At 39.9% G+C, this 24,424-nt stretch overlaps 1 protein-coding gene and 1 long non-coding RNA gene across 2 annotated transcripts in view; one reads left to right on the top strand and one right to left on the bottom strand.

Annotated features, from left to right (window-relative positions):
• Positions 1–24,424, bottom strand: part of srgap2 (SLIT-ROBO Rho GTPase activating protein 2) — a 109,730-nt gene that overhangs the window by 65,095 nt on the left and 20,211 nt on the right. The window lies entirely within an intron of this gene.
• LOC148363766 (uncharacterized) lies at positions 9,399–10,651 on the top strand. The gene is made up of 2 exons (XR_015850618.1): positions 9,399–10,024; positions 10,373–10,651. It is a non-coding gene; the product is annotated as an uncharacterized LOC148363766 (long non-coding RNA).

Below are 24,424 nucleotides of genomic sequence, written 5' to 3'. Positions count from 1 at the left end.
TCTTTTCGGAATGCAAGTCCAGGTTTACCATAATCTCAATTATGGGAACTGCAGTTGAAAGTATATTTCTAACTGGGAATGGGAAAAAAAAAGTTGTACTTTCCAAGAAACCGTACAGCAATAATACCTCGAGCGACCCCAAAGGAATTGTGAGAAGTGAATTTCAGGAAAAGAATCCCCCGATTTCTGAGTTGTTAAGTTGAGAAGTCAGCAGGGGGAAATTCCTCTCCGCTTCTTTGTCACCTTGGTGACCATCCCAGGAAGTCATCAACCCTTCCAGGGGCCAGATATTTCGGGGTTCCCTGCAGGGGTTCCCCGGTACTACAGGTCAAGGGTCAGGGGTCGCAGTGTTGCCAGGAGGAGGTCGGTCTCCCGTGTCAACCGAACGGTACGAAAAGCTCGGTTTGAGATCAGTTTTGGGCCAGGCATGAATGTTGCATGTGCCGATACTGTGATGGGGGAGGGTCAGGGGGCGAGAGTACGTAGGGGGTTTTCTATGCATAATGAATGGGGCTGCTTATCAAAAGGTACATTTTCACACACATGCAGTTCCAGCCTGCTCCACTAACCCATTCTCCCCAATGAATAGGTATATATGTATTTGTAGAACACGATTCAGATACCAATTTGCAACTCACAAATAGATAAATAGATACTTTATTCATCCCCGTAGGGATATTTACACTTCCAGCAGTATCCTTGTGTTAAAAATAAAATAAAATATATAAAATACAAAAATACCCAATATATCCTGTTAATAAAGAGCATTGAAATACACACTGTAATAAATTAGGGTAATATGCAAATGTGGGGTTGGGGTTTAATTTACTCCCTGGGGTGGAGTTAAAGAGCCTCATGGCATGAGGGAGAAAAAAAGAGTGCAAAGTGCTGTATAAAAACATTCAGTGTACAATAAGAAAAATACGACAACCACTTTTCCCCACTCGTCAAGCCAGAACATCAAATACAGACTCACCAACACAAAAAAAGGAAATAAATAATTACACGCAGAATCACCATGTGAGAAAAGGGGGTGCATATTTTTGCTAGCCACATTTGCCAAACACATCTCTTTAGCGGCTCACTTAACTTTAAAGATTAACATGACTCTAGAAGTAGTTGATTCCAAATCATTTTGCAGCTAACACCATTATAATGGACCTGAACTACTAATGCTGATATTAGCATTGTGGACATGGTTGCTTGCCGCTAATTAGAGCATCTTTGTATTTATGCTTAATGTAAAACCATGCCAATTTTTATGAAAAAACAAAACAAAAACAAAGTTAAACCCTGTCAAGGAAGTAAATAAAATGAACCAGTTAGGGTCAGGAAAGGAGTAATCAGCTACTTAGGCTAAATTGTACTTCAGAAGGCATCTTCACAATGCTTTGAAAAATCTGTAAACTTCATACTTTTCATATATAGAAATGGGGAACTATGTTTAATGTATCAGTTCAGTAATCCCAGTTTAGTAATCCCAAAACGTGGTTCACAGCTTCACAAATGACCATCATGTATTGTGTTCCGCATTTTGATTGGCTAAACAGTCCCTAAGAAAGTACGCATTGGTAAAAATAAATAAATACCGTACATGTATACAGGTACAGTAAACAGTACTTTTACTTGCAAAACAAATGCCCAGGCCTCTATAAGGTACCGTATTTTCACGACTATAAGGCGCACCGGGTTATAAGGCTGACTCCCCAAACATAGTTTTTGTCCTATATTTTCCATACATAAGACGCACCGGACTATGAGGCGCTACAGTGTGAACGTCAACACAACAGTCAGATAGTTAAGTCAAACTTGTCAACCCCTGAAACATTCCGACAGCTTTCAAAGAAGCAAATACGTGTCTCAGACACGTACGGACACGGTGTCTGTACGATGTCACCAACACTCAAATGAGTCATTTCACATGTAATTAGGAAGGGTAAACTCTTGGGATTCAAGAAATGCCAACGATTTCCGAATTTCGATTTTCTTTTTCGCTGGCAACTGTGTGGACAGCAAAGTAAGAATTTCATTGTGCAGGGAAACATGGTTCTTTACTGAGTAAATATGACAAACACTTTGAACTGAATTGAATTTAAAAATAGAGTGATCACAGAAACATCAAGATCAGTCGGAAACAAGATACTGGGAAAATAAAGCCAGGTAGCTCACCAAAGTCATTTTGCAGCCATCACGTTCAATCATAATACGCAACCATGGTCCTCTTACATCCGTGAGCGTACCGAATCAAACCGTGTAAAATATTTACCTACTCAAAAACACGCAATTATGCAGACAAATAAAAGAAAAAATCAGCCGAAAAGCATCTGCAGCTAGCAACACGCATCCGTTGCGTGTTGCTAGCTGTCTGTTTAGCCCCAAAATTATTGTTTACGAAAACAGACTAGTAAAAAATGTTTTCTCTAGGCCATAGACCAACCAAACTTGTGATTCATATCATTTTCAGCCAATTGCAGGCTTTGTTGTGCCCCGCTGCGAGCCTGTAAATGCTAAAAAGGACCCGCCTCCTTTACCTCCGAATGACTTTAGCCAATAGTGACCGATTCCAATGATGATTGACACATTGGTTAGGAAATGAAACCCCGGTATATATATATATCTCAGCATACACCGGGAACTCCTTCGCCTCCGGGGGAAAATCAAGTCGGCGGCTGCTTGCCTTAGATGCGAGACCTTGCGACTCAATATTGATCCATATATAAGGCGCACTCTATTATAAACCGCATGGTCAGCTTTTGAAAAAAAAAAAAGGCTTTTAGGTGCGCTTTATAGTAAAATACGGTATTTGTTCCATGATTGCAAATTATTGTAGAGTCTCTCATTGTAGAATTCTTGGCAGTCTGACTAGGCTTAAAACACACTTCTAGTCTATAGCTCACGAATGACATATATTTCATGTTGACAATATCTGTGTATTGTTATTGCAACATCCGTTGCAGCCTTGTCATCCTGGAAGGAGGATTACCTCATGTGCTGTCCCTTCTCAACTTTTCTTCGTTTTCCTCATGTTGAGATATTTGAGTTTTTCCTTTCCTTCATACAGTTTTTAGATCAGGGGATGGTGTAATAATAGTCTGTGGTTTGCAATATAGTAATAGTTTGCAGCCCTTTAAGTGACCAAGGGCATCACACATAAACATGACTTAAAACGAAATAAATACTTTACGGATTTCACACATCAGGAGTTATTTTGGAACATTCAGTAACCCCTGTGAAAAACGAGTGGTTAATGTTAACAACAATCGGAAAAATCTTGAGGAAGACGACAAAATAAAAGCCTGCAATACAAAGTTAAGCTAGGTCTTCACCCTATAGTGTACAGGTAGGTTTATCAGTGACAAGCCGATGAGGTCTGATTTTTGACACATGACCTTCATTCACCTCTATTTCCTGTCCCTGAGAGACTTTACCATCTGGGCTTTCGTTTCTTCTAGCCCGATTTGCCGCGGGCACGAAAACCACGAGCGTCTCCTTATCAGGGCCATCTGTTCTTCTCTATTCCTCCCAGCATCCAAAACCTGGACAAACCTGCTCTCCTCCATTACTACGCTGTTGTAAATCAGCAAGGGGTGGACGATATTTAATAGTCTCTGTGTGTACGCACTTTTCAGTGTTTCCAAAATGTGCAGTGCCCCCCAAGATTGTATGACTACACGGGGAAATTAATTTGTCAGCAGGAGGAAATGAGTCTGAAAGCAAAACTGTGGGAATGTCACCCACCTTTTAAAGTAGAGCGCTACTTTTTAGTTAGTGATTAGCACGAAAGGCATCTTGACGTGCATTTGTAAAATAAGTTATCATGATTTTTTAGCAGGTTGTAATTATTAGAAGTCGTGTAGAAAATAAACTCAGTCAACCACGTGCCAGGTAGGAATCCATAATGGCTTATTTATCCCGTTTTGTTAATTTTGTACTATGTAAATACTACAGAAATACTACTATAAAAATAATACAAAAAAATGACAGAAATGCTACAAAAATACTACAATAGAAATACTACAAAATACTACTATGGAAACTCTATAAAAATAGTGCAGGAATGCCATCAAAATACTTCTATGGAAATACTACAAACATACTACAGAAATGCTACAAAAATACTATTATGGAAATAACACAAAAATCAGCCCTTTGAGACTTCTTGTGATTAAGGGCTATACAAATAAACATGACTTAATATATAAAGTTGTTTTTAACCACTGATTGGCATAAAAAATACAGCATAAAGTTTTTCTTATCATTTGTGTTCACTGTGGCTCATTTTGTGTAGTGAGTTTGCTATACTAGTAATTATCAGTTTTAAAATATACTAAATGATTTTATACATTTGACTATAAAGGATTTTATACGATTGACTACCAGTTACATGTATTCAGTTTAATGCAATAAAGATTCACTGACTGCTTTAGTTCAATGTACAATAAAAGGTCAGGGCAGGCGGTGTAGAATGCACAAATGGAAGTTGTTTTATCTTGGACATTTCTGAGGACAGGATGCCTGGGTGTGTGTGCTGACGCAGGACGACCAGAGATTGTGGGGCACAAAACAACTGCCTTGGCTGTACAAACCAGATTATTATGACACAACCCCCTGATCCAAAACCTACATGAAGACAAGGAAAAACTCAAAACCTCAACATGAGGAAAATGAAGAAATTGAGAAGGCACCGCACATGAGGTCATTCCCCTTCCAAGATCTTAAATAAGTTATTACATTGTGCTGTATTACCTCATCAACAAATAAACAGTATATAAATATTTAAAAAAAACAGTAATATACCGCCATCTATTGATAAAGCTGAATGTCAAAATTACTCGGCATGTATGTGCACGATTGTTACTTTATTTGATTATCTTCTGAAAGCGATCGTGAACATCTTTAGAATAAAAATATGTTATTAAATATAATGTGGGCAGAACGGAGGAACAGTGGTTAGCGCATGTGTGGCACAGTTTTGAGATCATGAGATCGAACCTCCTGTGTGAAGTTTGCATGTTCTCCCCATGCTTGCGTTGGGTTCCTCCGAGCACTCTGGTTTCCTCCCACATTCCAAAAATATGCACGTCAGGTTAATTGGCCTAACCGAAATCTCCCTAGGTGTGAATAAGCGAGTGACTGGCTGGCAACTAGTTCAGGGTATCCCCTGCCCACTGCCCGAAGACAGCTGAGATGGGCTCCTGGACCCCCGCGATCCTACTGAGGATAGCGGTGCAGATGATTGATGGATGGATGAATATAATGTACTACATCATCGGCAGATTAGAATATAAAAAGAAATACAATTGTAATCTGCTGCCACCTACTGATATTCATGAATGTAATGATTACTCTGCTGATCAATGTAAGACAGCAAAGATAAAAAACGATGGCAATTTTTCCCAAAGATGCCATTGGGTAATCTGTGACACACTGGTTGAAAAACACTAACTCAGTGTTTTTCACCCCTTTTTGAACCAAGGTACACTTTTATTTATAAAAAAGTTCCAAAGCACACCCTCCGTCGAAAAAGTTTGAAAATGAAGTTGTCAAAAATGTCACTGTATTACCTCATAAGTAGGTAATTAATATATAAAAATAAGAAAATAATACTTAGAATGACGTGCTTTATTTTTTACAGTGCAACCTTAAACCGCTTTGTTAAACAAATTAAGTTATTAAATGTACTAACTAGATGGGTATAGACGTCCTCATGACCAGATAACTAGTATATAAAAAGTATATCAAAATCTACTGCAACCTACTGATATGGATGACTATTACAGTTCCACGTCTGAAGATAGCAAAAATACTGAATAATGGCCTGATTTTTTTTTGAAAGAAAAATGGGCAAATTCCAGCGGCACACTAGACTAGGTGTCACGGCACGCTAGTGTGCCCCGGCACACTGGTTGAAAAACACTCTAACTTACTCTACAAAGTAAGTAAGACTTTGCATGCAAGCGAAAAAAGTGCGTACAAAAATGAGCTCCACCCTATCTCCTGTCATCCCCAGAGTACATGGAGTGGCGTATGATGACAGACTCTAGGAGTAGATGCAGTTAACGACTAAAAGAAAAAAATTCGCATTCAGCATCTCGATCAAAGATTCTGTGCCAAGCCGGCACTCCTTGGTGCATCGACCAAAAAGTGGGCCAAGCTACAACTCAGCACCTCAGCACAAAACAACCACTGCAACGGAGAGAGAGAGAGAGCAAAGAGGGAAAAATATTAAACAAAGGCTGGGATTCTCCTCTTTATCTTGAAGAATTTTCACAGCACATCCCACATTGACAGCATCGAACTACTGAAACAGAGTTCACGGACAGTACACAGAGCCTTAAGTCACCCGAGATGAAAATTTTTCGGTCAAGCGCAGTAATCAGAGTTTAATTTCCTTTTGAAGTTTTTCGGCTGTACATCGTTTCTTTTCATCTCGACAAAAATAAAGAATTACAAAATAAATGCATAACTCTCTCTCTCTCTCTCTCTCTCTCTCTCTCTCTCTATATATATATATATATATATATATATATAGTAGGTGGCAGCAGATTACAATTTTATTTATATATATATATATATATATATATATATATATATATAGACACCACAGCCATATCCCCCTAGTGGGAGGTGGCTAGAGTCATTTCTGACTCTTTTTGGTAGATTGATTCAGAGGAGGGGATTCCCAGCCCCCTCACTCAACCCAACTGAGGTGTTGGGAGTCATTAGGTGACCAAACCCCCCAATTCCAACCCCTATGCATTTCCACATATATGTATACAATATGAATTGTGATTTCATTTTGTATAAATAATTTTTCAATCGCATGTATACTTTAGGAATTTTTATTTCATTTTCTATTGTTTAAATGTGCATTTATGCATTTTTTCCTTTTTTATTCCCACATATATTTATACATTATGAATAGTGTTACTTTAGGTTATTCACATGTATAAGATTTTATTTCCATTTCTATTTTTTTTAAATTTAATTTTTGAATTATGTGCATTTTATCTCCACTCATTTTTATTTTGGCAGTTTAGTCTCAGTGCAACCCGAGGTCAAATATGAGCTCATTGCCCTCTCCGCTTATTATGCATTCCTCATGTTTCCACAACACAAAAAAAAACACTTGAATTAGCCTCGAGCGAGCTTTGAATTCCCCCCCGCTTAGAAAACCCTGCGATGCTAATGAGGGTGTAGAGGCTAGCGTTCCTCCTGCTATTTAAGGCTTGGAGGGTGACTAACGCTCACCTCGGGTGATTCCGAGAAGGACTTTTCGTGGAGAAAACGGTGACACATATACGCTATTGTTTTGCCTCTGCGTGCATAACAAGCATTCCCACATAACACCCGCATGAGCGACACACTAGGTCGAATGTCAAGGAGCCGCCACACACAAATATTCGTAACATAAGAAAAACGGGACAGTAGAACTCCCGGGATACGACATGGATCGGTTGCAGTTTACTGAAAACGTTCGCCCTTGGTGATACACTAGGCTAATTCTGGTAATTTTATTCAGTCTCAGTACTTTAGGAATTTTGATTGCGCATTGTGTTCTGTATTCTGATTGGCTAAAGTCACCCCGTCCCTTTTCTGCCTGTGTCTGCCCATGCGACAATAACGATGTACACGTACGTAAAACAGCTTGAAAAAACTGCAAATCTCCTTCAATTTAGAGTTTCTTTAAAAGCCGTCGAGTCAACAAAACGGTCTGGACCAACAAAATCACCGAAAAGGAGATGAAGATGCTTTCTTCCACCGACAAGGAATACATATTTGATGGGATTTTTACACCACATTTTTATTTCCCAATAACGTCCAAATGATGGGGACAAAATATCATCTGAAGTGATACAGTCCTTGATCAGTAGTGCAAAACAGCAGCAACATTAGCTTTACTTTTTCTGTTAAACAAATACTTGTGTCACAACCTGCACAAAGGGTAGACCCTATTGCGTAACGTTTCTCACAAGTTTATTGAATAGAAAGAGGAAGGACAGCGGCCGCGATCCGATGCCCGCTGGACGCGGGAAGCAAGTCGCTCTCGCAATCGGATCGTGATCCGGATACGGAAGTGGATCTAGCGGGCGATGACGGTGTCAGGGACGGAAGACAGGTCGATAGCCGGGACAGGAGAGCAAAAACGTGGTCAGAAATGGGTTGTAAGCTGGGACGGGAGAGCAAACGTAGTCAGGATTAAAAACGGGTCATAAGCTGGGACGGGAGAGCAGACGTGGTCGGGATCGAAACAGGTCTTAGCCGGAGACAAACACGGAGATCAGGAACGAGTAGGTGGAACAACGGGTGCAAAAACGGGACAGGCGGAAATCAGGGTCAAAAAGGCTTGCCTTGTATCGACAGAGGTTTCCAGACGGACTGACAACAGGAGAGTGACAGGACTGGGTTTAAATAGGGACGGGGAGCCAATCAGAGCCCGCAGTGGTTGGCGCCAAGTGAGCGGGCACACATCGGTAATCATGACAGCTAGAGCCTGTAAATAGGATTTGTTTGTTGGTTTCAATGTATAATAAAGTATGTACAAAACAAATTAATAAAGTGTTCTACTTCGCAGGTTTTGAACATCGTGGGTCCATTTAGATTGACTGAAAACGAGGAAGCTTTCTTGCTAGCTCTTCTTGGTTACCGGTGTCATGTGACCAAGGTAAACCAATCAACCATTACCAACAGAAAACATGGCAAGTCATTTGTTTAGCTTCATTAGCATCAACACGTGAGCAAACACATGAGAACTAGCTTTTAGGAGTTTGTTTGTTGGGGGGAGGAAATAAAATTATTTAAAATGAGAAAATATTTAAAATTCAACATAGAAAGTCCCTTTTTTTTAGTTCCATTAGCTAATGTTAATACATTGCAGTATTTGGTTGAGAAGTCTTTTTTTAAGGAGTAAAAATCAGTCTTTTAAAAGGTGTGAAAATGTTAGTAAATTTGAAAAGCAGTTCATTGGCTACTCAAAATGGTTTTCAATCTTAAGAGATGATTTTCACAATTTCATGTAACTATATTTTTAGACTCAACTTTGACCCAACTGTAAGGGCTAATCATACCTTTTCTCTACCACGATAGAGGATTTAGAAATAACAGCAACTATATTTTGCCTAATCATGGTCCATATTAGACCTTCTCAACACGGTCCAGTTTTAGATGTCTACTTTATTGGAAGAAATCAAGTTTTAAACTGACCAGACCAGTTAGCCTAAATTTCAATGCCCAAAGTACACCCGCAGGTCAGGGGGCAAAACTACATCTCCACAATACTTTACCATGTGACAGACGTGCTAATTAGCCAACACGCCTGCGAGGATACAGTGTTAAACTCTTCCTTCATGATAGAATGCACTGTAAACTGACGAAGAATAAAGAATCTTGAAGTTTGGGTGTGGTGTTGCTGATAATCGGTCTCAGGAAGCCTTTCCGATTATCGGAGCCTTTGACGCCATTGCGAGGTGGCCCACGCCGTGACTCTTGACCCACGAACCAGATAATCTCGAGGAGACCGAGCAGGACTACCAATTTTCCACAACATGTGTGCGTCCTGTATCAGAGACAAGACAATAGGGTGTTCTACTGTGGCTGGTCACACCCTTTCCCCTTAGCTCCAAACCCACGACCCTTTCCCCAAGAAGCTTGCAACAACAAAAAAAGTAAGGGAGTGGACGAGTCAAGAATGAAATAAGGAAACAAAAACAAAAATCGAGTCTTTTGAATACAGGAAGTGCGAGAGATTCCGGACAGACGGCTGAGAGAGCAGATGGGAAAATGGGACAGAAGAGACGAAAAGCAGTGCAGTCTTTTTGCGTTCCGAAAGGCGGATCTGAATTATTCATGCGGGATTGGCGAGAGTGAAAAAAAAGACGACACTTTTCACGTGCTTGCGTTGTCTTCGCTTTGTGAAAATTCTGAAAACACAAAAGTAGTCCGATGCTGACAACGATACAATCACGGCTCGGAGTAAAAATGGATACGGCAGCCCTGATTCCGGACCAAAACAGGATCCAGGGAGGTACTGTGACATTGCTAAACATTAATTAGAATTGTCTTTATTGTCGTTGATGATAACATAGCAAACATTCTTCACAGGATTAGACATGGCACTCCAGGATAAATATGCATTAAAGAGAAAGAATGAGATTAAAAGAATGTTTGGATAAATACTGTAGCATTTGTTTTCTATGGTCACACTAAAGGATTTTTTACATTTGACCATAAAGGATTTTATACGATTGACTACAAGTTACATGTCTTCAGTTTAATGTAATAAAGATATTTTCTGACTGTGCTTTAATTCAATATACAATAAAAGGTCATGGCAGGCTGTGTGGAACGCATAATTGGCAGATGTTATTTACAGGACGAGACGTACTTCGAATAACAGAACGCCTGGGTGTGCGGTTTGTGAGATTGTGGAGCCCTTGGCACACCCATGGGAAGAACCGACACGCCATCATTCGGGGAGAAGACAACCAATAAGAGAAAGCTAATGTTAGCTGCATAGCCATTAGGGGAATAGTAGGATGTCTTTGCTTTGTTGAGATGTATAAATGATCCCGGGCAACTCGGATGGGGGCCGTCTCCTGTTTGATACACTTGAATCTGCTGTTAAATGAAATAAAAATCTGACTGTGTGGAATTGCCGGCTCTTGGTCATTTTCTCTCTCAAAACAAGCGCATAATTGTTGAATGAATGTACGTCGTGGTTGGTTAATGGAGTCGGATAACTAATTCGAACAATTTTGTAAAATGGGACATGTTGGTAGTTTAAATTTCAACAACACCCAACACCGGACATTGGATGTTGGGCGTCATCTGTTCTGTATTAGACGTGTTCTAGTGTAAAAATCGACATCTGGAATTGGGTTGTTTAAACCATTTAATGAAAAACAAATTTGGTGCAGATATTGTGTTGGTCTTGTCAAATATCGCCCCAACAATTATTGTCTTTTTAACATCTAGAAAGTTTTTTTCAATTTTAACTTTCAAATCTTTTAAAAGACGTGCATAGGACCAAAACTTGCTTCGTCAACTTCTTAGCAACCGAATTATGCTTGTCTCTTGCTAATGATTATCTTAACTCAGATTGATTCTATCACAGATAGTCCTAAATTCAGACTTTAGTTAACAGGATAAAAAACAGTTGAAAAGTCATTAAATATATGTTAAAAGGATGGCAAGGTTCCATCAAAACACGTCTTTTTTTTTTTTAGTGAAATGAGAAAAAAAATAAACAATGACTATTTGTCTAATTTGATCCACGTTGTATGAACTAAACACAAATTCTAGACGTCTATTTTTGGACTCGAATAGACCATATTTAACCCAAAATCCAATGTGGAAAAGACATTAAGTGTTGGGAGGAATCATATTCAGTATTCAACAACCATATGCGATGAAGGAATATATAATTTTACATTTAATAATATTTAAAAAAAAATAAAAATCAACTTATATTTAAGGTCTGTAGAGACTTTAGCATGCTATGTGCTTACTGCTACCCAGCATTAGCTGGTATGACATCACCAAGGAGTACAACATTGTTTTGTTACCTATTGGTTTCGTGCTTTCATTTTAAAAATAAATTTACAGCTAATTCAAAACACGATAAAGTAATGAGACAATTTAAATGAAAACATGTTATATGTGAGTTTAATTTGCTCACAGATATTTTCTGGCATCTTCACTCAAATGCTCCGGAAAAAAGATAAAGTTTTTTTATTTTTTAATAATTGCATAGACTATTGATGATCGCAGAGGGACCGGTGGTGCGTTTGTGATTGCCTACTACGTCAGACAATTTAAATATAGAGGATAACATATTGGATAAAAGCAGTGTCTGAAACACGCGCAAAAAAGTTAGCGGCCACCAGGGCTGACAACTCTGAAAAGTTGCCTGCCCAGCCATAAAGTTGTCTGCCCCATTTTTCACAACTTGAAACAAAATAACGTTGTTGCCAAGTATTAAGGATTGATAATCAGAATATATAATAGAACAACTCTTTAAAATTTAGTTTATTATAAATCTACTTATATCATGCTTATTGGGGGGCATTAGAGGTTCAGTGTCTAACCCAAGGACACTTCGACATGTAACACGGAGGAGCGGGGATTCGAACTGTGATCCCTTGATCCCAAGACGAGAGCTCTACCTCCTGAGCTACTGCCGCCAATAATATATACACACATATATATATATATACATATATATATATATATATATATATATATATATATATATATATCTCATCTCATCTCATTAGCCGTACCGCTTATCCTCAGTAGGGTCGCGGGGGGCTGGAGCCCATCCCAGCAATCATCGGGCAGTGGGCAGGAGACACCCTGAACTGGTTGCCAGCCAATCGCAGGGCACACAGGGACAGACAACTCATTCGCTCATTCACACCTAGGGACAATTTGGACCGGCCAATTCACCTGAAATGCATGTCTTTGGAATGTGGGAGGAAACCGGAGTGCCCGGAGGAAACCCACGCAAGCACGGGGAGAACATACAAACTCCGCACAGAAAGTCTGGAGCTGGATTTGAACCCACGACAGGTTCCCATGACATGAACTGTGCCGCACAAGCGCTAACCACTGCGCCGCCGTGCTGCCCTATATATATATATATATATATATATGTATATATATCTATATATACACATATCTATATATATACACACACATATATATACACACATATATATACACACATATATATACACACATATATATACACACATATATATACACACATATATATACACACATATATATACATATATATATATATATATATAAAACCTAAAACATTCATTGCATGGATACGACATCGCTGTTTTCCATCTGCCATCAGTCTGTACCTGTACTCATCTTCATTCATGCATTGTTTGCGTTGCGTCATCTGGTACAAGCCACGTGAACTCCTCTTTCCACGGTGCTTTTAATGTATATTTACGTTTTGCAGCGTCATAAATTTTGTTTGCTTCTTTTGAATCTTTCTTCTGGGGCTGAGGTTTTGGCTTGATTCCTAACCACGTATCCATTTTTCTTGTGTTCTCTGTGCGTCTTCTTTGGAAAATGATATGCAAATGCACGACCTTATAAGGCTTGGAAAAGTTCTAAAGCACGAAGTTATTTGATGCTGGCTTCTGATTGGTTGCCGAGTATGCAAATTGCCAAATGAACCGAAATTTCCAAACCGAATGAAGATTTTGAAATCTGAATAAAGCAAACGTTTGATTTGGGAAAACAAAAAAACAAACAAACCAAAAAAAAAAAGAAGATTTTTTCTTTCTTGAAAAAGTTGTCGGGCACCAGAGACGTTGTGTAAGTTGTACGCCCAACGTAAAAGATGCACGCCCCGGGCGTCCGGGCAGACCTTATTTCACACACTGATGAAAGCCAACAATAAGTCAAACAGTGTAGGACTTCTAACACGGGAATTGTTTCACCTCCCTGGGCAGACATGTACTTAGAAAAAGGAGGAAATACAATAAAAAATAAATAAATCAATGATCGTGGTAGTTTGCGGAAAAACGCATACTGTACTTGAGTGTTTCGACTCCTGTCATCTGGTGAGAGTTGCGATATTTGAGACAGCAGGTACAAATACTATGCTCCGTTTCGTGGTAAGAAAAGAAGTGCTGTTAGCATTTTTGAGACGCTTATTTTCTTAATAATCGTTTCCCGTGTCTGTCTGAGGTCGAGAACGGTCTAAAGTCTAAAAACATGTGGTCTGCACCTGTTCAAAAGACGAGCGCTTGAGTCATTAGCGCAGTTTATTGTCAGAGACTACAAAAGACCCTCGTGTTGCTACGCTTTATCTCTCTGCAGCCGAAATTTCTTTTATTTTTTTCCTTATCCGCTGAAGAAGCCTTTTTGATGTTGGGAGACTCCTGCTGTTCTGACTCAAAGAAGACTCCGCTTCAGGCAAGAGCTTTTATTTATTGACTATATTTCCCAGGACTCCAAGGCACTCTTTAAACCTGAAAATTTGCCAGATATGAGAAAAGTCGCATTGTAACCAGTGTGCATAATAGACCAGAAATATTGAAAATGAAATTGATTACAGTATATGGAGGACCAATACTGCCAGATGTTAAAATAAATGTAGAAGTAGTATAAATATACAAACGCATAACTATCTATCTATCTATCTATCTACCTTGGTCATACCCCTCAAGATGGGTGACCAACAGCAAGACGAACACGTATACAAAAACATAGAAAAGAAAAAGGAAAAAGTAGCAAAAAACACAAAAATATTGACCATGGCCAACCCAAATGCCCAAACACCCAAACAAGTTCAGCACCTCGGCACCTAAGTTGGTCATGCTCCGTCCCTCCAGATGAAACGGGACACAAGAAAGCGGCCATGTCACTCGGGTCAGGGTGACACAACACACACTTTTGTTCAACAGCAGGGCCCGACAGCTTTCACTGGTTTACCCCAGCCGCATCATACAGGTGCCCTGCCCATCCCTTAAAACGCGTCCAAACATCGTACAACACCACTCCACTCATTCCCATCACCAACAATAGCTCTAGATAGATAGATAGAGATAGAGATAGAGATAGAGATAGAGATAGAGATAGAGATAGAGATAGAGATAGAGATAGAGATAGAGATAGAGATAGAGATAGAGATAGAGATAGAGATAGATAGATAGATAGATAGATAGATAGATAGATAGATAGATAGATAGATAGATAGATAGATAGATAGATAGATAGATAGATAGATAGATACTTTATTCATCCCCAAAGGGAAATTCACATTTCCAGCAGCATCCCTGAGCTGAGAACAATACAATAACTTGATTGACTAGATTGAGACCTCTTTCCTGCAGTGCAGTCATATGACAAATACCATTTTTACAAATATTTATGCATTTTGTTGCGTGTTTTGTCGCCCGATTTGTTGAGTGTGGTTGTGTATTTCGTCCCAGCAAAATATTATCCAGAAGAGGGGCAGGTCAGACTGGCTGAGGCTTTCACCTATTGTTTGATTTACCGGGATCAGGGGAGCAAGACATTACTAGTCGATTTTTTCATCATTTGTCATGATTACTGATGTGAATCACCTGTGCCAGCTCCTTTGGCGCCAACTGCCTCGGACTCTGATTGGCTCTCTGTCCCTATTTAAACCTACTCCTGTCTGTCGCCTTTTGTTAGTCCGTCTGCGAACCTCAGTTAACACTAGGCAAGCCTCTTTTTGACCCTGACTCCCACCTGTTTTTACTCCAATCTGTTCTCCGGCTTCGACCCGTTTTTGATCCTGACCACGTCTACTCTCCTTTCCTAGCTTAAGACTCGCTTCCGACCCAGACCATGTTTTTGCTCTCCTGTCCCGGCTACTGACATGTTTTTCCGTCCCCGACATCGCCATCGCTCGCCACGGAAGATCCACGGTTTGTTCAGAGCAACCTGCTTCCCACGTCCAGCAATCCCCGGATCGTGGGAGCAACCCTTTCTCTGTCTTCCGATAAAACTTGTGAGAAATGCAACGCAAGTGGGTCCTGTTTCCGTTCTGGTCCCAACATCATTGATCAACAAAAAGATGAAAAGCTCAGGCAACCGGGCCTCCTCCTCATTTGAATAGCATCGTGCGGAGACAAATGACAAAACACACCACACACACAATACACAGGTAAATAAATGATAAAATATCCAACAAAATACACGACAAAATGAATACAGAAATACATAAATTACAAAGTTAACGACACATGCATAAATAAATAAAAAAATAACATTTATGCCACATATTTATGTAGTGTGTTCATGGTTTATGTTTACTAATATGTTACAGACGTGTAGGTAAATATTTGTTTATGTCTACATATGGCAGGATTGGTCCTCCCTAACGATAACCATTTATAAATGAATCAAGTTGACTACGTTCCCAATATTTATGTACAACAAAATCGTTGTTTTTTTTATGCGTTTTTTTTTTTCTCCAAGCAAACTTTGCTCTTACTTCAGTTTTAATTTCGTGTGCCTCCTAGTCCGGGGAGCCTATTAATTAAAACAAGATTGGATAGATTGAGAAATGAAATTGTGAGAGACTGAACTAGGATAGTAGTGGAACGGAGCAAGCGTGTGGATAAGAGAGTACTGGGTTGGTTTGGACACATGGAGAAGATTGATGAGGATGTTGAGAATGTTGAAGAGGATCTACAGAGGAAGGAGACCAAGAGGAAGGCCGCGATTGACGTGGATGAATGGTGTTATGAGTGCACTGCTGGAAAGAGGTCTAAATCTAGTGGAAGCTAGAGCTCATGTTGGTGGTAGGAATGATTGTGAAAGGATAGTGGGATGTTTGGACGCGTTCTAAGGGATGGGCAGGGAACCTGTATCATGCGGCAGGAGTAAACCAGGGAAAGCTGTCGGGCCCTGCTGTTGGACAAAAGTGTGTTGTGTCACCCTGACCCGAGTGACATGGCCGCTTTTTTGTGTCCCATTTCATCTGGAGGGACGAAAGCATGACCAACTTTGGTGCCAAGGTACTTAACTTGTTTGGGTGTTTGGGCATTTAGGTTGGCCATGGTCCAAATTTTTTTGTGTTTTTGCTAATTTTTCCCTTCATTTATTTTCTTTGTTTTTGTATGTGTTTGTCTTGCTGTCGGTCACCCCTCTTGAAGGATACGACCAGGGTAGATAAACACAAAAAATATTTTGAGGGTTAGGGTTAAAGTGATTTCTTTTTACCGTTTTTGAAGGTTCAGCATAATGTAATCACATACACCCACTCTCTGATTGAATAAATCATTAAAATCATCTACAAAATAAACTTGATTTGAAGACAAAACTAATGTAAAAATAAGGACGGAAAATGAAACGCAGAGATGGAGGGGTTGTTCACGTCTGTGTGGCCCCCTTGCCAAACAGAATGCTGGCCAAAGTTGATGTACTATACTCCTTATAGTCCAGAAAATACAATATTTCTAATATGCACAACTTTTTGTTTAGAAGCTACCACTATGCACTTTATGACCTTGTGTGCACTGTCTATGTGTAGTACTGTCCATGTAGTGTGTCCTAGCATAGTATTTTTTTTTATTTTCTAGACACTACAGCCCCTTTATATCCTCCAAACACATGCAATAAAAACCATACACAGGGTAGGATATCGGGATCATACTAATATTTTATTCCTGCAGTCAAAATGATAAAAATTGGATGATTTAGTATTTTTCTTTACTTCACAACAGCTATTTAAGGTAAACAAAAACATGGTGCCAGAAAACATCCAAAAATTATTCATTCGGAAAGAGGGAAATTATGACTTGAGGGGCTGTAGTAAATTCAAAATCCCAAAGGTGAGAACAACCAGGAAAAGTATGTGTGTGTCTGTGTGTGGAGTCAAACTTTGGAACAATTTACAAGACGAGATCAAACAATGTCCAACTATTCAAGTGTTCAAATTTAAATACAAAAAAACATTACAGGCGGAATACAGAGATGAAGAAAATGGGATACGAGTGATACAAGAGATTACAAATACTGTGTTTAAAACTAGGGTTAACTTTGTTGTTATTGTTGGTATTATTATTACATAACTGTTATAATTAATATTATTTCAATTGTGAGGGAAAAAGGCAAAAACATCACTACAAAGAAGAGACAAAACTCTGGCCTCTATAGTTTAGAAGGTGCACAATCATTGCAGGGTGCTTAAAAATCATATCATGTGAGGGGGGTTAAAGCCCCTTCTCCCTTTTGACAATAGCCATCTTTGTCTGGTAGCTGGACACAATGGAGAGGGACACAGGCAGGGACATGACTCACGCATACTGTAAGCGGCTGCAAAACAATCAGCGCTGCGTACCAGGTCGGACAATAGCGGCGTAAGGTACTCTGGCCCTAACTCAGTACAATAACGGTTAAGTATGAGTACTACGCTTCGTGGTAGCCAGCGATATCATGCACTGATACGATCAGCACAGTAGACTCCCGTTGTGACTTTGCGCCGTGATATTTCAATATTATTCCTTGCACAGTGCTCCTTGGGATGTTTAAAGCTTGGCAAACCTTTTTGTATCAAAATCCAGCTTTTAACTTCTCCGCAACAGTATCTTGGACCTGCCTGGTGTGTTCCTTGTTCTTCATGATGCTCTCTGCACTTTAAACATACCTCTGAGACTATCACAGTGCAGGTGCATTTATACAGAGACTTGATTACACACATGTGGATTCCATTTATCATCGTTAGTCATTTAGATCAACATTGAATCATTCAGAGATCCTCACTGAACTTCTGGACAGAGTTTGCTGCACTGAAAGTAAAGGGGCTGAATCATTTTGCACACCCACTTTTTCGTTTTTCATTTATTAAAAAAGTTTAAAATATCCAATAAAGAGTGTTCCACTTGATGATTGCGTCCCACTTAATGTTGATGCTTCACAAGAAATTATATCTTGATGTTTGAAGGGGGCCAAATATTTTCGCAAGCCACTCAAACATGTTTTTTCCCCATTATACGAACTCAAAATGTTGTTTCCCACGCCCAAAAAAGTACGAATTCAAACCTTTCAGTGTTTGTGTGAATCATGTGCAAGTTGAGTCTAAGATGTCCGTCTGCTATTGGTCAAGGCGATATAAGAGGCTGGTTTGCTAGCAGTTTGCGTTAGAGAATCTAAAAATGCTGATACGCTCTTGGCTGAACTCCATCCCACAATGCCTGTTTCAGTCTTCATTCAGTTCAGAATCTAGTCTGCTCAGTAAAGATTTTGCACATCGTCGATACAACACTGTACTTTTTCGTACGAGACCAGAGACTTGTCGTGATGCTAATGGGAGAAGCAAAAACACAATAACCCCGGTATGAAGAAAGCTATTTTCACCTCATGAAAAAATACTAAAGGTCGACCGATTATCGGGCGGGCTGATTATCTGCAGACATCGGTATTTTGATTCATTTGATGGCCTGTTATTTAGGCTCAGATACAGCCGGGCCTTACTCAGTCTCTCCTGCCTTCCATCTCAAATGCTACCCACCTGCGCCTTCTGATTAGACATGCAAACGGAGGTAGAACCACTGAAGCAAAGGTAATAACGTTAGAGTGGTGTAAATAAAAGCAGCTCCGCTAATGCCCGAGTCCTGATATGCCTGTTAATCAAAACCACTGATAATATTGAGATTTTAACAAGTCTAGAATTGCATGTGTGTGATTAAGAGGCAGCGTAAAAAGTGTAGTTTTCTTGTTTTAGGGACGCACGCTCAGGTGGAGACAGATATATTAGCTATTATCAGAACATTGGTCAGTCAATAAAGCCTGTGTGCTTGTGATTGAGAGGGAGCATAAAAAGCATGCTAAAGTTGTAGGCCGAGTGATTAGCTGTTACCATAGCATTGGTACGTCAATTTGACTGTAAAACAGGAGTGCCCACAATATTCAATTCACAAGCTCCGTTGAAATTTGGCTTTCGTTTTCCATTGTTAAGAATTTCTTACGCGATTAAGCTTTTACAGCAAATTAATATCGATGATCTGCCTCCTCGGCCCTGAAAACCCTATATCCCAAGAGTTCTACTGTAGATCTAAAAAACTTCAAAGTAGGTTATGCATTTTGGCTCAAAGGAACTTCGGCGGTTATTAGGCGGTACGAGTCACCGACAGCTCGTACGAGTTGTGCTCCGCACGGGCCGATGCACAGCTGGAATGAGCGCTTAGAAAGCGGACTGGGTCGGAATGTTAAGGGGAGGGGCCGGAATCCGAGAGGGCACGGTACCATTTGGTTGAGTAATAAGAAAAAAACAGATTATTACATACAATTGTAATTCATCGTCTGCTGAATTGAGATGCTACCTGTTTTCTACTATTATACAGTCTCTTTAGACAGAGGGTTCATTTACTTATTCCTCCCCCTTCAGTCATTGTCTGCATGTCATTGTCATTTGAAATATATCCATCCATCCATCCATCTATTAGCTGCACCGCTTATCCTCAGTAGGGTCGCAGGGGTGCTGGAGCCCATCCCAGCTATCTTCAGGCAGCGGGCAGGGGACTGGCTGCGATTGGCTGGCAACCAGTTCAGGGTGTCCCCTGCCCACTGCCCGATGAATGCTGGGAGGGGCTCCAGCACCCCCGCGACCCTACTGAGGTTATGCGGTGCAGCTAATGAGATGAGAGATGAGAATGACGAGTTAGGTGCGTGCATACCCTGAGCCGTTCGGTCCTAGGTCTCATCTACAGTTTACAGTCAAGGTGTCACTCCAACAGATCCTGTTTTGATGGCACACCGCTAAAGGATTCTTTACACGGAAGCTCATTATATAACATATGTTTTACTGTTAAGACACTTTATAATCAAAAAAACGACAAAACAAAGTGTAATTACCCAAAAACGCTAGACAAGCACGCAGAACAATTTGAATAGAACGGTAAGAGTGGGTGGAGCTATGCACAGACAGTACAGTCCTCTCTCACATGTTTCCACTGGATTGAAGGGAAATATAACCACAACCTTTTGGTTATCAGTTTTGGTGACATTTTTACAAAAGAACTCTGCTTGCACCGTGTTTTGAAATAATTATTTATGAAATAAATGAAGGTCTTAACGTTCTTGAGTAACCGTGGGAGGAACCAGTTTAAAGTGGTATTTTTGCTTAAATGGGACACAGGCTATTATTATAGAATACATTTTATCAAATCATCTCAAGTCACACGAGGAAATAAAATACGCCGAAAAATGAGCAGATTGAAGCAAATTCAAACCTCGGCTTCAGCGGACCAACACGCACGATGCAGTATTTACCAAGCTAAGAGAACTCCAGGGTGAAGAATGAATTATGCAGACTTTGCGATGGAGGTAGAGATAAAAAGGCCGTGTGCGCCAGACAGGAAGAATTTGGAGATCGAAATGCATCGGGAAAGCCTAGTTGGTACTGGGGGCAGAATGAGAAACTCAGGATTTGAAAAATTGACGGCACCTTCTTTGATTGACAGCTGCAGAGTGTCATGAGATTGAATACAAGTTCAAGTACAGTTCAATATCAATTACTGTGTCAATTATGTTCTCAATCAATTGGGTAAGATAATACTATTTCAATTAAAACAACATTCTATATACTGTGGTTGGTATCTAAATGACTCATTGACTACTAAAATTGTTATAAATTGATTTGTAGGGCATACGGTAGAATAGCTCTTCTAATGGTGGCCCTCATCTGAGATAAATGATTCATCGTTTATTAAAACAATCATGACTTAATTTCATGATGACTTTTAGATATTGTCATGATTACTGATACGAACCACCTGGGTCTGCCCCGTTGGCGCCAACAGCCACGGACCCTGATTGGCAGTTGGACTTTTTTTAAACTCCTGCCTTCCCGAAAACACTCGTCAGACCTTCTGCGAACCTATGCTACCCGCTGGGCAAGCTTTTGTGACTCTCAGATTCTATCCTGCCCTGTGTTCTGTCTGATTCCCGTTGCCGACCTTGTTTCTGGACCCCTTTATCAGACTCTATCCTGCCCTGTGTTCTGTCTGATTCCCGTTGCCGATCTCTTTTCTGGACCCGTTTATGTTTTGCTCCTCCGCCCCGGCCATCGACCTGTTTTCTCACATTCAACAACGACCTTCGCTGGACACGGAAGTGCCACTTTCACGTCCCAGCTACCTGCTACCTGTGACCGACGATTATCGGATTGTGGATGCGAGTCGTGTTCTCCTTCTAAATAAAACTGAGTAAAACGAACGCAATTGGGTCCCGTCTCCGTTCCTGGTTTGTGACAGAGTAACGCTTCATGGAATATCGATTTATTGTGCGGATGGCCATTTGGATTGTGGTTGCTATCTCAATAATTAAAAGTAAAACTGTTAAATAATAGATCAATCAACAATCCATAATTTGTTTGACCCTTTAGATTTACAGAAGAATGAGTCAGATTATTGTGCATTGTTATAATGATTGGTATTAAAATGAGTCATCTATTATCAAAATAATCAGCAATGAATTTGATGATTCATTATTTGTTGATAAATTGACTGTTGGCCGCATAGATATACACTAGAGCAGGGGTATCAAACAGGCGTGCTGCAGCCCGGATCAGGCCTGCTAAGGGATTGAATCCGGTGCGTGAGACAACGATGAGGGAAGCACAAGAGAAAAATGAGCTGCAGGTTGAAATATGTCCACTTGATGTTGCCAAAGACAGGTGCCTCTCACAAACCCTGTACTTGTATTTATCTCTCTCTCTCACTCTTTCACCCTCTCTGTCTCTCTTTTTCTCTTTCTTTGTTTCTCTCTCTCGCGCTTTTTCTTTTTCTCCAATCTACTAGTCCGGCCCCCTAGAGAATGTTTGTTGTATCATGTGGCCCGCCGAGTCAAAATGAGTTTGAAACCCCTGCACTAACTCTTGTAATGGAATGTGGATTAACTGTGTAGGTAGCCATTATGCTTGTTGTATTCGAATGATAATCATAATCGGTGACTGAAATAATCAGTGATTAATTTGAGGATTAATTAATTCAAATTCCTTTAGAAGAGCTCCTCTATTGTATGCATAGAGGGTTTAAAAGAGAAACGATGAATCTAATCTAAGGTGGCCTTTATGATCATGGATGGTAGGTCTCTAGATAATTAATTGATTATCTTAAATAATCAGCGATTAATTTGATGACCTTGTGTTGATTAATCTATTTATTCTTGAACCTTTAGTTTTCCCATGGAAAAGCTCTTCTAATGAAATGTCAATTTATTGTGGTCGGTATCAAAATGAGTTTTTAAAATAATCACTGGTTGATTTGATAATTACTTAATTGTGGATAAATTGATGATGTATTGGCGCTCGACATATACACTAAAGTAGACCTTCTAATGGAATGCCAATGCATTGTGTAAGTGGCCACGCTGCAAAAATCAGCCCGATAACCATCGAGTCCCGGCACTTGCGCTGACGGGGCCACTTCAACAAACAGCGAATTCAAACATGCTAAGGTTGCCACGCCCGCATCCAAATGCAAGAACGAGTGCGTACACGAAATTTCCCTCCCCGGGCGTGTTTGACCGCATTCGTGAGAATTGTTGACTTGGAGTCCTCGAAATAAGGCCCCGAACAAGAAATGGGTCCTCCCCACCCAACAAAACCTGAGACACCAAAAAGATCCCAAACAAAATACTTTATTAGGTAGAAACCTGGGAATAATCTAAATAATTATTTTTTTCGCCGTTATTATTGCTGACTGTCAATATAGAAGCTTTCAAGTTACTTTGAATAAAGTGTTCTTTTGTTCCCAGAGTTGTTTACATCACGTCTTTTCGGATCACCATTGAAAATAGCGACTACCTAACAATAGTTAGATAGTGATTATGAATGTAGTATTTACTAACGCCGGGGTTTCAAGCACCTTCATGATCAATTTTTCCATTTTCCCAGTACCTTCAAAGGAAGGAATCCAGCGCCGATCATTACATTATATATTTTTTGTTGACTTTGATGACTAAAATCAAGTCGCTATCTTGCTGCAAACACACACTTTGTGCGATGTTCCTATCCATGATCTACAATCTTTTTGTGTCAATGGGCTGCTATAAACTGACATGAATTCTGCCATTCTGCTTTAACAATGCACGTGCCTCACACAAATGGGAATAGGGCTCTATAGGTGTTGAGTAATAATTGAGTTCAATACGGAAGACAAAAAAGAAAGTACTGTATGTATGAAAAGCAGAAAACAGCCAAATTTGGACACATTTTAGTGATATTGATTGCTCCGAAGCAGAGTGCATTTAATCTTTCAATTGACTGCTGATCATTAAACTGTTAACTTTTTCTGCATTTTATTCTTTATTACAGCAATGACTAGTTAAGGATGTTTTTGGCCTCTCTTTACAACATTTCCCCACTATACCACATCCCCACCAAAAAATCATTTTGTGTGGCCAGAAAATTCACTTTCTTGTGTTTGTTTCTATGACAAGTCAAGTCTCAGATGCCTGTCAGCTAATGGTTGCTCTACAAAATTCTGGTCTGCTATTGGTGAGTCAATACAACATTAAAATACAGATGTGCCATTAGCTTAACTACTTCCCACAATGTATTTCTTGCACATCTGAATCTTGTGTGTTTCTTAAATACTTTACGAGTCAGCAATACAAAACTGTATTTAGGCTTAAAACACACTTCTATTCTATAGCATATGAATAACCTATATTTTATGTTGACAATATCTGTGTATAATCCAACCATTGCAGCCTGGTCATCCTGGAAGGGGGATGACCTCATGTGCGATCCCTTCTCAAGGTTTCTTCATTTTCCTCATGTTGAGGTTTTTGAGTTTTTCCTTGCCCTCATGTTGGTTTGAGATCAGGGGATGGTGTCATGATAGTCTGTGGTTTGCAATAATCTGTGATCTGTGCAGCCCTTTAAGACTCTTTTTGATTAAGGGCGTCACAAATA

This window comes from Urocampus carinirostris, chromosome 6 (genome assembly GCF_059441175.1).
Source record: "Urocampus carinirostris isolate Australia breed hairy pipefish chromosome 6, RoL_Ucar_1.0, whole genome shotgun sequence".
In the NCBI taxonomy this organism is placed as follows: domain Eukaryota; kingdom Metazoa; phylum Chordata; class Actinopteri; order Syngnathiformes; family Syngnathidae; genus Urocampus; species Urocampus carinirostris.
The sequence above is the reverse complement of the archived record's forward strand: the minus strand, read 5'-3'. Positions and strand labels throughout refer to the sequence as shown.